The sequence below is a fragment of the Lissotriton helveticus genome, chromosome 2_1 (genome assembly GCF_964261635.1).
Source record: "Lissotriton helveticus chromosome 2_1, aLisHel1.1, whole genome shotgun sequence".
NCBI classification, from domain to species: Eukaryota; Metazoa; Chordata; class Amphibia; order Caudata; family Salamandridae; genus Lissotriton; species Lissotriton helveticus.
In genome coordinates, this window is record NC_136059.1 from 936,443,250 (window position 1) to 936,457,393 (window position 14,144).

Sequence of the window (14,144 nt, forward strand, 5' to 3'; positions counted from 1 at the left end):
ACACGTCTATACCGCATCTTGCGGGTATAGAGGCAGTGGAAAAAGTGTTACTAAACAGCAACTATGAGGATCCCATGAAAATATTTCTAATGGAACTCCTTGAGTTTACCCTTATGCACAGCTACTTTAAACATGGAGAGCAATGGTATGTTCAAAAGAGTGGCACAGCCATGGGAAATTCTACTGCGCCGACCTACACAAACATTTTTATGAGGTTATTTGAGGAAACGCTTATTTTGAGTCAGACAGTATGGAAGGAACACACAAAACTTTTTGTGCGCTTTATTGATGACATTTTTATTGTTTGGGAAGGGGCCAAAGAAACCCTATCAGTAGAAATTGCTAAATTGAATCTTATTGACGAACGAATTAAGTTTACCTGGGATATCCAAGAAAAACAGATTAACTTTCTTGATGTCAATGTCATTCGATGTGAGTCTAGCTTTGAGACTGCTCTATACAGGAAGAACACGGACCGTAACAACTTGTTGAGTTTTTATAGTTTCCATCCTTCAGCTTTAAAAAGACACTTGCCGTTCTCACAACTGATGAGGGTAAAAAGAGTCGTCTCAGAACCACAAACAGCAGAAGTACAAATGCAGGAAATGGCTACACGATTCCGGAAAAGAGGGTATCCCCCTACAGTGTTGAATGAAGCCAGTGCAAGAATTAAGGATATAACGAGAGAAGCGTTATTCACTACCAAAACGGTTGCGAAAGAGCAACGTATAACATGTGTGAGCCAATTTTCTACGGCCAGTACTGCCTTCAAAAACATTATAAGGAAACATTGGCCAATATTGAAAATAGAGCCGGATTTCAAGGGAGCATTTGAACATGAACCTCTGTTTGCACACACACGTCCCAAAAATTTGGGTCAACTTTTGAAACCAAGACCAAAAACAAATCCATACTCCATATGGAAAGGTACCTTGCCATGCATGAACTGTAATAATTGTGGCAATATTATGAAAGGCAATAACCTGTCACCACCTGAGGTTAAAGATAATGTTAACCTGCGAGTGAATGGTACATGTGACTCGATGAATGTAATTTATTTATTGAGTTGCCCTTGTAAATCACACTATGTTGGACACACAGAGCGAAAATTTAAAATCCGACTTAATGAGCATAAAAGTAACATTCGAACAAAAATGCTCAAATCGACTGTGGCCACTCATTTTATGGAAGCACAACATGATATTTCAGAACTTAAAGCATGTATTTTGGAAATAGTGGATAAGCATGAAGGTATTAACAACAAAACCCAACTCTTGAAGAGAGAGAATTATTGGATTTATCGTCTGAAATCTCTCAAACCGTTTGGCCTTAATGAGAGGGTGGAATTTCTTTGTTATTTATAACTGTAATCTGTTTACTTGTTAATGCATTGCATGATGGGCTCTGTTTTGTTGTTTTCACTGCGAAGGTATCATAGAACACCACCAATAGCATACAAGTCCCAGAATCCATAGCGCTTTAGCCGCGAGATTAACTCCCCCCACCCACTTCCGCCATAGGTCACCTGCCACTCTGTGATGCTCGCGTCCGTGTGTGGCAGTCTCCCGTGAGCGGTTCTTTACTCACTCCGGTAAGCCCCCCTACTAGGAGAATTCCCAGGAACTGCGGTTGATAGCGTAACGCAAGCAGCGCTAGCTTTAATAATTACGAGTAATTTTGGGCGGATAGTTTAAACACGCGATGTATCCCCCTTTGCTTCCCGCAGAGCAGCAGGAAGCTCCGTAATTCAGATCATTCACCTGTCGCTCTGTTTAGGGCCTCAGTTACCCGCTCGCTACCCTTTTGCAGCCACTTGCTCACAACCACGTAGTAGCTTTGGTAGTTTTGTTCCCCCGAGGGTGGAGATTGTATAATATACATTTGAGTTTATATCTGAGTTTTTCACACGCACTTAGCGCGCGCATAGCTACGAATAGATAACCTCTCGTTAAAATGCATTAGTTTTCTTAACACCTTAAGAAGTATGCTTATTTAGCTCGACATGTAGCGAGTAGTAGTCTTTGTTGTTGGCTCAGGATGTAGTATTAATTATTGACATTTAAATTACAGATCCCTTGATAAAGGCGCAGTGTAGCGCCGAAATGCATCGGGAGGCCATGGGAGGCCAAGTTAACAAATATTTGTGAATTTGAAACAATTAATCCGTTTGGCTGGATATTTAATGTGATGCAACATTTGGATGTCGTTACCAAACATGGATAACTAAATAAAGAACAATTTTGGAATGAAACATAGTGAAACAGTGTCTTGAAAAATTGGGGCTGGTTTACAGCATATGCTAGTGCCCAGGCATACAAGTTGATTATGAACTTGTTTTTCATTTCGTTTATGATAGTCTGCACCCTGGAGTAGAGGGTGTTCCTGGAGCACAGTAATCGTTTATATATCTCCTTTATATTTCGCAGTGCTCGAATCTTTGAAAACTTTAGTGATTTCTTTGAACATAAACATATTGTTAGCAAAGAAAATTGGATGAGGAATCTTCTTACCTACATGAGATATATAGATGACATTTTGATCGTCTGGAGTGTTGTCCAACAGACATTAGAAGACAACATCAAGACACTGAATCAACAGAATCCACAAATTCAATTTACACACCAAATACATCAGAACACCATCAAAGTTTTGGATATCCAGATTAACAATGCGGAAATGTGTATGCTAACATCTGTCTACAAAAAACCCACAGATAGAAACAACGCTTTACACTTCATAAGTCTCCTCCCTCAGCATTGAAAAAACACTTTACTAGTATCTCAGTTCATCAGAATAAAAAGAATTTCATCTAATCAACAGCAGGCGGATCGATTGATTGATGAGCAATATGAGATATATATGCAACGTGGATACTCTCGGGAGGTACTGGATTCTGCTAAGAATCGGTTAACACTCAAATCTCATAAAGATTTACTAGTATGGATGCCACGATCTAAAAACCAAAGAGAGGTTTTTCTGTTAAAATTTTCTCATCAAGCTTCTAAGATAAAAAACATAATCTCACGCAGATGAGAAGTCTTGGAACAAGAATTTGACTTTAAAACAGTATTCACTTCTAAACCCTTACTCGCGCATACACGTTGCAAGAACATCAGGGAAACTTTGAAGCCTAAAACTCACCTGGAACAACGCACTCACATGGGAATGAAAAAGTGTTGGAACTGCAGTCATTGTGGGAATGTCATACAAATAGATTCCTGCATCCAGGCACAGGAAAGAAGAGTGGATCAAAGCACTCCTCAGATTGCAAAATAGAAGCTGTAATCTATGCGATTGAATGTCCGTGCAGACTCACTTATGTAGGACGTACTTCACGCAAAATTAGAGCAGGAATCACTGAGCACAAAAGCATGATTAGAACGCAAAATAAGAACTTCTGTTTAGCAGCTCATTGGTTAAACGTGCAACATTCAATTCCACAACTATATTTCGCTGTGTTAGAGAGGATAACCACACTGACATGCAAGGATACACACACACAATTAGCGCGTAGGGAAGCTTTTTGGATTAAGTATCTAGATACCTTGATTCCCAAAGGACTCAATGATAAATGCGAATTGTTATGTTTTTTATAGGACAGAGGCTTGATATTAGTTTGCATATGTGTTTCATGCACTTCAGATGTGACCTTTGCAAATACTATTGTGCATCATTGCTTGCCAACATTGTTGCAACCCAGTTTCATGTACTTTGGGTCCGCAATTCACATACGGGTTTCTGCACCTTTAACAGTAATGACAGGGTCGCTCGGGCTTTTCTGCACTGGTTTTTTGTTCCTCTTTCCATTTTTGTAATCACACCTTTTGTTCATCATTAGACATTGAGGGAGTGTATAACAATCAAGAATTCTGTATGTCACACACTAACTAGTTAAGACGAGTCACAGACACAAAGGGAGAGATCACATTCAATTGTTTTATACTCAGAGGTATAATAAAGTTTCACTCGGTTTTTGCACTTTGTGATGTGGTCCAGCATGACAGCATGTGAGTTTGTTTTGTATTGAGGCACAATAAAGTGTTACTTGGTTCTCTCCGTGTGGGCATAACTCAGAAGATCAAAAGCAAGGCTCCCGCGATTCGATGGTCTTGATGACGGTATCGCGTAGACACTGAGCATAGAGGATTGACGGGTAAGCTTGCATACAGTGATTGAGTGTAGAAGCCGTCACTAGGGACTTGTAGAAGTTAACCGTAGTTTTTGTATTCATTTAGATATAAGCAACGAGGGATTAATCTGCATCAAGAGAGCGTTGGGATTTAGGTAAGACACATGGTTTATGTTCGAGTTGAAATGTGAATGGCGGACTGTGTAGTAATTGCAGGTTCTCTGTGATACAGGTGTAAGCGTAAGAGAGTTTCTCACATTGAAATCTAGTTGAGCAATGGTTTTGTCTCCGGCTTGTGGATTGTAAACGCCTGAGTCACTACAAGGAGGTATGTGGTGTAGTTGTGAGAATTTTCTGTAATAGCATCGAGTGGTCTTGTTTAACACACGAGGTAGCAGAACACACGTTTGGACCATGTTGGATACGTTTCATGCAACGGTTTGGAATCACAAATTCACATGAATTTTAAAATGTGGTAGCACACGCAGCGTCACTGCGAGATTCTGTGCCTTGTTTTGACACGTTTCACACTTGATAATGTACGATGGGATTCAGCGCAGTATATTTTAATTTACCTTATCTCATTTTTTTTGGGGTTGACAGGAATGTCAGCAAGTAATGATAATTTCACTCTGTAACATCCAGATACAGTGTTACAACTTTTGAATATACATTGCTTTTTGGGTTCCGGTAGGTGGCCAATTGATCATTTTATTGTATTGATGATATTCATCCCCCTGAAGAAGGGTTCAAGGAACCCGAAATGCATTGGGGTCGTCAAAGGGTGCATATCCGAGGATACCGATTGACTTGTATAAGAATGTTTTGAATATCATACAAATGTTTAACTAGAAATGAACTTTCAAAGATGTACTGATTTCTTTTGAAATATCGAATTGTAAATTCACTTGAATGTGAACTATTTGTTTGTTTTGAGTTGTATATATAAATGTGTAATTTTGATTAAGCGATCAATTTTTGTGTTGAACACCTAGGGGTCATAATGTAGTGCGCTTCAACTGTGTACAAAGTTTTCTTAATAACCAAGGTGTGCAGGTTGAAACAATCTATTGAAGTACATCTTGGTTAACTGTGCCATATGGCAGTAGACAGTGCAATAGTGTATTCACGCACAAGGATGAGTGGAGAAGGAAAAGTGAGATTGCGGGACTGCAACTCAACAGCAATAACAGCAAAGGCATTTTCACCAGAGAAAGATAGAAACTCACTAAAGTTTCTTAAATGATAAATAGTTCAATCGTATTGCTTTATTAACTAACCTTCCTGCTTCCTCAAATTTGCTTGAAAATTTTCCTTGGTGGAGAACCGCCCGCTTTTTCAAACTTTTCTCGGGGGAGAACCGCTCGCTCGCCACAGTGCAGTACGACAATAATTTTACGCTTCACCACTTTCAAATATCACCGGCCGGCGCTGCCAATGTGCGTCATCATTGGGGCTGTACGTAATGTGCCACTGATTCCAGCATTTTTTACTGTGGGTCCAGTACTGACTAAAGAAACACCTTCTACTGGCTCAAGAGTAAATGTAGACAGTTCCACTAAAGGTTCCCTGAAGACTGATCCTAAGTGGAGTTTGCAATCGGTTGGGGAGTCTAAACTATCGGCTCAAGAGTCCACCGAATTATCATTCCCTAAATAAAATACTGAGTTTCAGCAACAGGACTTGGTTATGGACTTTACTCTTCCAGATTCAGTTATTGACTGTGTGCCGTTCCCACCTAAGTCTGGTAATGGTAGTGGAAATGATCAGGATATAAATGATACTTCTCTCCCAAGAGAGACATTAACTCTCTTTTAGAGGAGCCCCTTACCTTCGGATGATCTTTCAAATGCTCTAGATCTACCATTAAATGCCAGTGTTCATCAATCTGGGGAATATGTGGTCTTGTTTGAATCTCTCTAGGAGCTACAGGGTATATTGGACTTTATACTGAAAATATTGGAGAATTCGATAGCGAATTCCGACCTTATTCTGGACTTTTTATCAGCTATATCTTTGTTCCGAAAAAGGCTACAAATGGTTATATTCTTCCCTTCTTCCTTTATGACTCTTCAAATAAAACATCTGCATTTTCTCCTACTTTGTAAAAGGTAAAAACAGGCAAAAAGGAAGTAGCATTACAGATGGGTTCCTCTGCGTGTATGAAATTAAGAAAGATGGTAAAATTGCAACATAAGTAGTCTACTTGCTTCAGAACCTTTTTGATCCATGTAAAATGAATGTTTCGGATAATACTAAACTGTCTCAGGGCAGCTCCCAGTACCAAAACACGCAAGGGTCTGTAGCACTTTTACCCATATTTATGAACAAAGGGGTCAAGCGAACTAAGTCAACCTTAGTTACAGCTGATGCCTTGGTTGAAATGGTAACCTCAGAATATAAAATGTTGGTCCCTGTAATAACAGTATTAAGGGAAAAGCAAGAAGAAAGGAAACAATAAAAGATCTTAAAGAAAAGAAAAATGCATACAAGGCAGATGGAAACTAAGGTGTAATAAACTTCTATCATGCACTTCTCTGGATAAGGAATCTGTCGCCTCCAGGGATTCCCAGTGTGAAACAGATCTACCTATCCCCTGTGGCTCCGGATAAGGGAATATTCAATGCGTAGATAAAGCACAGATAGCTCCGAATACACACGGTATACCAGCGATGGAAATACACAACCCTAGTATTTCTGTATTAGGTTCCGCAACAAGTTGGAGAAAAGAGGAGAATTAAGATCAATAGAATAGAAGACACTGAGAAGCAAACAAAGTTGAACAACGAACCACTCAAGTGAAAGGGAAGAAATCTCCTCAACCCCCTCGCAGCATTTTCATTTAAAGAAGTCCACATTTTCTGATGACTAAAACGCAAGGAATTTAAGAAAAGTTGTAACGTCTTAAATTCGATAAATGTAATAGAACTCATCACTTTGTTTGCAGGTGAAGAAGCGCCTCTACATCGGGAAAGGATCTTGAAGTTGCTGCACTTATTCGCTCCACTAAAAACGATTACTTTGGTGGAAATAAAAAGGGGTTCATTCCCAAATAAAAACAACCAGGCAAGAGTAGAGTTCTAATCACGTTTGGCACCTGAAATCATATTGGGCCAGATGTATCAACATTGTATTTTGCGACTCTAAAATAGCTAATTTTACCGATTCGCTATTTTGTAATCGCAAAATGCAATGTATGTAGGTTTCGCAAAATAAATAGCTATTCCTACATATTCCTTAATAGTGAATCGCAATTTGCGAGTCGCTATTAAGAAATGCTTTACCATTCATTCCTATGGGTCTACAGGCCCATAGGAAGGAATGGGAAGGCATTTGCAATTTGCGATTGCCAAATTGGTAATCGCAATTTGTGAATGCAATTCAAGGGTGCAAGGGGGCCAAAAGGCCACCCTGATGCACCCCCGAAAATGTCCTGTGTGCACATATGAGACAGACACATGCCCTTAGGGCATGTGTATGCGCCACACGGCACTGGGAAAAATGCAATTTGGTGGATTTTTCAAAGGATTTGCAAATTACCACTAACTTGAAGTTGGTGATAATTTGCGATTCCTTAAAGCAAGGTCGCAATTTTGAAATGCTTCCAGACTTGCATTTAGGGAATTACAAATTGTGATTCCCTAAATGCATTTGCAAAATAGGTAATCGCAAAAATTGTGATTCCCTATTTTGTGAATACCTTTTGGGATGATACATCCCAAAAGGCTTTTACCGTTCGCAAATGGGCCGATTCTGCAAATCGGCCCGTTTGCGACCGGTAAAAGGCTCGATACATCTGGCCCTTTGTCACATGCTGATTTTTTTTTTACATTGGATATGACTCCTATATTGCTCACACAGTGTTTGGAAGAAGAAATGCCTGTTAAAGTGATCTGTGACTCTCCTGAGAAGTTGCCCCATACATATTTAAGTTCTACAGCTCTCCAGACAGACCTGTGTTTTCTAGCTTGATCTTTCAAAGTGGAATCAAAGATTTCGGGAATGCAGATAAAAACTCTAGAAAAGCAGCACTTAGATCAGTCTTAAATGGAAGTATCACCATGAGCACGGCTCCCTGGTGCCTTGAATGGAAGTAAAACCGTCCCTTTAAATGCATGATTTATTTATCAGAAATCGTATTTTAATATTTCCATGGAATGTAGCAGGAATAGATGATAGGAAAATAAACTGAATTATTTCTCAGAATTCCCCCTTAATCTGTTTTCAAGAAACCTGGTCAGTAAATGTTCGAATAGTTGACTCTTATTACATGTTTAATTCCCCAGCAGTAGCAACAACAAAAGGCAATGATAAAGGGGGTCTAGCTATTTCACTTTTGATAAAGTTCGATTGGAAATCTGAAACAATACCTACAGAAAGTAAATACCTTCAAGGTTTAAAGATTTTATTGCCACTCATGCTACCTCACTGTGGAAGCTCTCTTTTAATATTTCATGTTATGTGCTTTCCAGGACGCTGCAATGATGGCATTTTAAAGGAAATTGTAAAGAAAATAAAGGAAATTAAAGACAGAAAAATCCTAATTACTGGCGATTTTAATGCAAAATCTCGATTAATGCAAAAATCTCGAACTCCTTCCTGGACTGGAGCTCAATCAACATACTGAGCTAGAGGAAAGTTGGAGAATACCAGAGGCTATATTTCGAAATAAAAGTATGAGTGACAGAAGGGGTGCTCACCTTCTAGAAGAGTTAAATCTCATGGGTATGATACATTTGAATGGGTTGAAAGAATCTGATATTCCGCCGGCAATGGTGACTAAACGTGGCTTTCTTTATTCCTCCATTATTGATTATATTATAACCTCCTTTGCAATATTCCACTTAGTAGCACATTCCTCAGTGGTAGGAATGCCATACAGTGATCATGCAATTCTTCACACTATGTTAATGTCATCTCCTGAAAGTGCGTAGTCACTGTGTGCCTATTCTGGATTGGGAGGGAGGGCGAGGGGTGGGAGAAAAGTAGACCAAAAATTGTTTTGAGTGTGAAAAAGGCCGCTTTATTAGGAAACAGGTGCACATTACAAATATAAAAACCCTGACAACGCCTTACAAAACTAAACCTCACTAAATAAATAATTAACTACAAACTTCGCCCCCCACCCCCTCCCCTAAAATTCTTTGGCCCCTCCCCCACCCAACAATACAGCATTACAACATTACAATAACATTATAAACATAACATCATCAATAAACATTACGTCATTAATCACATCATTACATCATCATTTAACCCCTTAGTCATCAAACCCCAATCACATATTCAAAGCCAGGCCCTCTATAACCAGAAACCCTGCCTGACCCTTCACTCCTGCCAAAACCCCCCAAACCTTAACGGTCAACCAATGACCAACATTCCCCTGTACTTGTCAATGAATGAATCAGCCCAATACTCAACAAAATTCTACAATAAACCGCACGAGACAACAAAAACCCCGCACAGCACCTGTTCCTAGCGACAATACAAAATACAATAAAAAAACCCTGCACACCTATTAACCAGGAAAACAGCCTTTGCATAACAATTTTATTAAAATTTTTTAAACATTTCAAGGGATAAAAAATATCCTAACTAACCAAAAGTAGAGGGGGGGAAAAACCCAGGGGGGGAAAATTTTTAAATAAAAGGGGGGGGGCGGGAGGGGACAAAAAACGCTCACTCTCCTCCTAGCCACCAGGTCACCAAACCTAAAATGGTGGCTAGGAGGCGGGGTCACAGGGATTTATAATTGGGCTGGCCAGTCCTACTAGGCCAGCCCAAATCCAGAACATTCTGGCAGCTACTTTAGAAGAAAACCCCTCGCAGCCCTCCCAAACCGCCCGGGGGAGGAGACCTCCCTGCGGTCAGCTCCCTCCCCCAAGCCCCCCATGGCGAAGATTCGCAGCGATAGTTATATTGGAACACCCGCAATGTGGCTAAGTTTAATGCTAAGGTTACAGCCTACCTTAGTAGTCTGGAGGAACCCCAGATGGGGAACAGCCTTTACCGCGAAGGTTTTACCACGATATGCAAGCACAACGCATTTTTTACATCAAAAAAAGTTTTACCACGCTAGTCTTTACCAAGCAAGTCTTTACACTGCATTTATGTTTGAATTGATGACTATGCGGTATTTAGTTTATATAAATGTTAGGGTAAATAAAAAAGGGGTTTGGGGGGATCTCCCCCAAATAGTAAATTTGTAATCGACGTAATTGTAATTTTTTTAAAATATATAATTTCGTTTACAATATTGTTTTAAGATTATTGTATCATTCTTCAACAGTAGGTGGCAGTGTTAGACTATGACTAGATTTTTATGTAACTAAATGTGGTAAAAGTGTACGTGGATTACGTGGTAAAGGTCTGTCAAATGTGAGTGAATTTAAATGTGAGGTAGTGGTATGCGTTTAAAAATCTGCGTTGTAAAAACGTGCGTGGTAAAGTTTTGCGTGGTACTATCATACAACCCTTTCTGGAGAATAATTGCACACAATTCTGGCATAAAAAGGGATTTGAGGTCAAATGAGATCCCATTTACAACCTGGTATGATTATATTACGGTGCTACACAAACCAAATAGGGCTACGAGCTCTTCTCAAATTCTTCTGCATAGCTCAGAAGTTATTCAGACACCCATTTATAATCAAATAGTAAGGTACATTATGAAAGCAAGAGCATCGGTGGCAATGGGCCCAGATGGAATTCCTGATTTAGGGGCCGATTCCGATGTCGGGCGGACTCAGGTCCGTCCGACATCAATCAAGAGCCGTAACCGACCGACCTGCTGTGACCGGTTACGGCCCTACTAATATGATGCGACTGAACCCTGTTAGGTCGCATTCGTATGGTTCACAATGCAAGCATGCATTCAGAACGTAAAGCATGCTTGCAATGTGAAATGCAGGGGTGCAGTTCATCCCTGCACCGTGTGGCCGGCACCCCTAGGTGCCTGCCACCGGGTGCAGGGATCAACGGAGGGGCATCATAGGTGCCCCCAGGCCGCCAAATTGCTGCCTTACACCCATGGGGACCCTGCTGGGGGCCCCCTAAAGACAGTTTCTGACTGCCTTTTCGTGCCGGACACACCGGCACGAAAAGGCAGTGAAAAACTGCCATTGTACTCCCTCGGTCGTAAAGAGGCGACTGGGGGAGTACTGGAGGATTTCCGGATGGCAGACGGGCTCTCCGAGCCCGTTGTAGGCCAGCCGGAAATCCGAGTCGGATTCCTTTCCGACCGAGCCCATCGGTATGGCTCGGTCGGAAAGGAATCCGTCCGACACATACCGATTCGAACAGAAGGGCTCCGAACATGTTTCGGAGCCCTTCCGACCCGAATCGGAATCGGTCCCTTAGTGTTGGAAAATAATCCAGATTTGTGGGCCAATTGTCTTGTTCCTTTACTTAAATTTTGGTATTCTTCTGGCTACTTTCCAGAATCCTGGAGGGGGAGTGTTTTCCTTCCTATACATAAGAAAGGAAGTAAGCTGTTGTCAGGGAATTATAGGCAGATCTCATTGCTTAACACAGTGGGGGAGGTTTTTGCAAACAGTATGTTAAAACGCGCGCATAATTGGGCACAAGAAGCAAACATCATTCCCTTAGAACAGTCTGGTTTTAGAGTAAACTGGTCAGTCATTGACAACACAGCAGTTTTACCATTTTTATTAGATAAGTATGTGGTAAGAAATAAGTCATATTTATATACAGCATATTGACTTTTCTCCTGCATTTGATTCTGTGGACAGACAGACTTTATGGCACAAATTATCTGCCCTAAGCATACCAACTGGTTTACTGCGCCTATTGGTGTCCTTGCATTCTTCTACTTGGTGTAAAATGCTGTTGGTGGGAGTTCAAGGTCTTTCTAATTCAATCCCCACATCAAATGGTTTGAAGCAGGGCTGTGTGTTGGCACCACCATTATTTTCTTTGTACCTTTCAGATCCCTTCCTATTTGCATGAAGATAAAAAATTATCCCCCAGTAGCTTCTAAATGCTTGCTCACTCTTTTGTACGCGGACAATATAGTTTTATTTGATCAGACTCCCATTGGTCTTCAGGCTATTCTGAACTGTTTGCATTACTTTGCACAAAAGACATTTATAAAAGTGAATATAGCGAAAACAAAAATTATAGTTTTTAGGAGGAAGAGAAGAGCCACAAAATACACCTGGTATCTAGGAAATATATATATATTTTTTAAAGTAAATAGATACACATAACTTAGCAAAACCTTCTGTGAAAAGCTCAAAGATGACGCGCATACAACTAATTTACATAATAAAGCACTTGCTTGTGCAAATTCTTTGCAGATCTTTTACTGTCCGATTGGTCGACGACATTTTGATCACCTAATACGAATATATAAAACTAAAATCCCCCTATATTTTCCTACGCATTTGAGCACACCCTGATTGAATCTTGGCCCTTCCTAAACAAGTGTAAAGGGAAAATTATGAGAACATTTTACTCACAAAGTTCAGCCATTCCAGTCCAATTATTAAGGCCAGAACTTGGATTAGTGGGCACATTTGTGCAACCCTTAGCTAATAATATTCAATGGGGATATAAAATACTCCATGCCCCAAGTACTTCCTGGAGATATCTGCTTAGAACAGAGAGTATGTATAATACTGCAACCTGCACAGTTTTTAGGGGAAATTTGTCTCGGGTTTTGGAATATTTTGAGTGCAATCTATGTGTTTTTAAGGGGATGGTCGTCAGAGCACCTCCAACTCTTTTTAAAACTTCAATCCCAGAGTCTTGGCTTAAAGTTGGACAAGGATCACTGTGATTCCCTCAATTCATATAACACTATTTGTAATAATATTTCATTAGGAGCAGTCAGCCATATTTATCGTTTCAAATTCCGCATAGTGTTAGACGTCTTATTATGTCTATACATTTTGAAAGTGTTCTTTTAAATACTGTATTGGTAAAATGATCTAAGAACCCCCAACAATGTGATGTGTGTGATTTATGCTCTGCGGGAATTCAAGATATGTTTCATGTTTACATTTATGTCCCGCACTAAATGAAGCCAGAACCCAATACTTATTACCGTTAATAAAGAGCTATAATTTGGACACACATTAGGATTTAACTGAACTGTTTTAAAACAAACAGCAAATGAATTTACCTGTTTTAAAGTGTATAAATTCTTTAAATGCTTTTTACCAATTTTTTGATGAGGGTTTTATGAGTTGGAACTTTGTATGATGGAGATTTTATATGATGGCACGTATTAATCATGTATTTGTTATGGTTTTTTTTTTAACATGTTGATCATAGACCTTGGTGGAGGTCAGTAACGAAAAAATATAATAAATGAATTATGCTCCATAGACGTCTTTAGGCAGGGCTACAGCAAAAACCGCTGAAAAGGATTTGGTGTGAACCCATTCAGGGTTTTTTGAGGATTAATTGTATAGTTTGGCAGTAGGGCTCGTGAGAGTCTCTGAGACTCTTGCGGGAGCACCAATTTAAAAAATAGAGTGTTCTGATTGGCCCAGGTAGCTTTATTTCCCTTGGGCCATCTTGCTGCAAGCAACATGAGGAAAGTGTTGCTGGCAGTCATTAGAAGACTCAGTGACTTAGTCTCCTGTCCTGAAGTTCTGTAAAAAATATAATTAGATACGGGGCTGGAGAGGGATACCCACTCTACCTAGACCCCATGGGAGGACCCATAGGGACCCTCCCCCCACCCCCATCGCCAGAAAAGATAAAAACTGCTAAACTTGCAGTGCTCATGATAGACTTTCATGGGACCGGAAAAAAATGGCAGCCGATAGCTTACCCCAGGGCTAAAACAATTTTTATGGGGGGGATACACGGCCCGAGCAATTAGAGGCCCCAGGAAGCCTGCCCACGAGCCGTGCTTATAATTTATGGGTAGGGAGGCCATGCGGCGCAGCACTAACTATAATCTGTGTCCCTGCCATGCACTACTTAAGACCTCACATGACATCAGTCATGACATCTTCTATGACATCACTGATGACATCTCAAA